Raw genomic sequence first — 3,310 nt, 5'->3', positions numbered from 1 at the left:
GATTCCTCCAAGTGAATAACTTTACTCTTTCTTCTTCCCTTTGTCATCTCCATCTCTTTCTTCTATCACTTATTTCCTCCGCCTCTTTAAGCGTTAGAAAAAACACGAAGCTCTTGCCTGAAAACACCACATCCCTGTGCACCCGTAATACTTAGCTTATAACTATGGCAAAAACTTCAAATACGATCCCCAAAAAGGATAAAGCATCATCTTCCTATGCCTCCCGGCTGGCCAAACCGGTGGTGCCGCCAACACTTGAAGAAATCACCCCTGGTGATTGCATTATCAAGAAGGGCTTCACTATCGAGAATCCTCCAGATGTCGAGGGTCGATGCAAGCACGTATCCCGATACATTAGCCTGATAACTAAGCATCTCGTCAAGGAAGTAAAGGAGGATTGCCGGTGGGGAGATAAGGTCGAGGTGCAGATCCCGAGGACTGATGAAAGCATAACTACCCATAAGGAGGGTTTTTTGAGTGTTTACACTTACCCCTTCACACTGGGCCCCCTCGATCCGGTGGTGATCGACTTCTGCAAGACATAAGAAGTCACCCTTGGTAAAATCCACCCTTCGTTCTAGCGCATCGTGATCATGCCGTGGTTTTTCTCCAAGAACGCCGAGGGTTTGGAATTCACCCTCAACCACCTAGTCTGGTTGTATTGGCCCTTATTATTCCGAGGGCTCATCAAGCTGCAACGTCGAACCACAAAGTCCTTCTTCGCCAGCACCGATGAAACCAAAGGTCGGGGTTAGATGAGCCAATTTGTTAGAGTCAGGACTTCGGACATCATCCCCGAGGAAAAAATGCCGTTCCCGGAGAGGTGGAACTTTAGTCGTAAGTGGAGCCCGTTTTTTTTTGTTTCTATATATGTTCTTTAATTTTCCATAATTCTCTCATCTTTCTTTCAACAGACGATGCTTGGGCGCCCCTAGCGGTGCCCGACCTCGAGGATTGGGTCAGAAAATTAGCTGTCACTTCTTGTGAACCAAGATAATGTTTTTGGAGTATTTTGAGTTGATTTCTACTCCTAAACACTTATATTAACAAGGATTAATCTTGAAGATCCATAGATTTTCATTTAAATCCCCAAATTGGACAAGAACACTACAAGTGGGGATTCTCAAGATTCTTACTGCAAGAGATTGAAGTTGTTTAGTGTGGTGGACGTCGTAGTATTATTAAGGAGAGCTCAGACAAGGTATTTATGACTAAACTTTTCTTTTAGAATTGAATCCCACAATATCCATGTAAGCCCCAAGTTGCTTACTGTAAATTGAATATTCTGAATGAGCTTGTTTCAAAAGATATCGTTGTTCATTATGTAATTTAAATGCTTTTGTGAGGTTGTGGTCTTATTGGATGAATGAGTTCAAAGTATGGGTTTCCTGTCCAAATGCCTTGACGTCAAGTTGTGTTTCAAATCAAAACTAATGACAATCGTGTAAGAAAAACTCAATATGCTTGAGACTCTTAATTGCTCATATGTGTGTCTAAAGCCTTAATTGAAAATGTCTTGTTGTTGATAATCCGCTAGGATGCTTGAATATGAAATAAGTGAATTGGGGAAACAGAGTGTGGCCAACGAGCCAAGAACTTAAGTTATATTTGTGACTAGTGCTGCCAATGAAATGAGAAGATGTGAGACAGATTATAAAATGAGTCTCGACGTGACTATTCATGAATGACTCAAAAAATAAAATTGCCTAAAAGCTTTTGTACTCAATTTATGCCCACAAGGTACATGTATGTTTCTCTTGCTGGTTGGTATGCCCATTCTTTGGAAAGTAGCCTTTTGTGCTTAAACTTTCCATTACTAATGAATTTGAGGATTATGATTTTCGAAATATTCTATATGTTGATATTTGATAATGATCCTTGAAAACAAAAGAGGTGAAAGTGTGAAACATGAAACACGGCCAACGTGCCAAGTGAAATAATATAACGGCGGTTGATGTCTCGTATGAGATGGCCTAGCCGATCGGGCCGTGATCGGATGTCATGCCGTAAACATGGTGGTGACTCTATTGAAAGTTGGAATTGAAATTGTAACTGTGGTTGATGTCTCTTATGAGATGGCCTAGCCGATCGGGCCGTGATCGGACGCCATGTCGTACACATGGTGGTGACTTTATTGGAAAACTGTAATTGAAATCGTGATTGTGGTTGATGTCTCAAGTGAGATGGCCTAGCCGATCGGGCCGTGATCAGACGCCATGCCGAACACATGGTGGCAATTGTGCTGGAAATGATAATCGAAATTGTGGATATGGTTGATATCTCAAATGAGTTGACCTAGCCGATCGGGTCGAGATCGGACTCCGTGTAAGAACACGATGGTATTATGGATTGTGGCATATCAGTATTAAACGTTCTTCAACCTAATAATATGGAAATTGACTCGAAAACTTACGTGACCCTTATTTGATGTTTTACTATTGTTTGAAGCTCTTACCGAACTGATGATTATTTCCTTCTTGTATTATTGTTTATTCTATTAAGATGGTGATTTAGCTTTACATACTAGTACTATTCGACAGTACTAACGTCCCCTTTTGTCGGAGGGGCGCTACATCTTTAAATGGATGTAGGTGGTTCCATAGATGACAGGGTTGATCGTAGCTAGCGGTGCATCCTCTTCCCAGCAGACTCGGTGAGCCCCATTCCATCTCGGGGTCATGTCATGTACTATATCTTTCGTTCATATTTTTACCACGTTTTGAGGTATAGGCGGGGCCTTGTTGCCGGCATTTCCATATTACTCTTCAGTTGTATTTAGAGGCTCTGTAGACAGGTTTGTGGGTAGTTTTTGATATTGGGAATTGAACTAGAAATATTGGTATTTGGCAATCATGTTTTTCATTAAATCTATAAACTCAAACTATTTTGGAAATGTTGAATGATGCTATTAATGGGAATAAAATGGAAGTGGTTAATGAAATATTGTCGGTATTTGATTAATGGAGTACATCTCCTCTTTATTCAGCGATGAATTTGGGTAGAATGAAATCTAACAGGCTTGCTCAATCGGGTTTACTCGGTTGAGCGCCGGTCGCGCTCCTCGATTTTGGGGCGTGACACTTTATCTGTTGTTGGTCTAACTTTTTCTATCTGCAGCCTATTAGCAATTCTTATTTTTTAGGTATAAAAGATAGATTGCATTAATTAAAAGTTTGCGTACAGGGGTTGGTGCTCATGCACCCTAGAACATACAGAAACACTAGTCAAAGTAGCAGCTAAGTTGGAGTTGTCGTCCCTAATGCTAACATATTGACGACCCCCAGTGGTGCAAGCAGCTGATTCTGCCTCA

The sequence above is a fragment of the Nicotiana attenuata genome, chromosome 5, assembly GCF_001879085.1.
Source record: "Nicotiana attenuata strain UT chromosome 5, NIATTr2, whole genome shotgun sequence".
Taxonomy (NCBI): Eukaryota; Viridiplantae; Streptophyta; class Magnoliopsida; order Solanales; family Solanaceae; genus Nicotiana; species Nicotiana attenuata.
The sequence above is the reverse complement of the archived record's forward strand: the minus strand, read 5'-3'. Positions refer to the sequence as shown.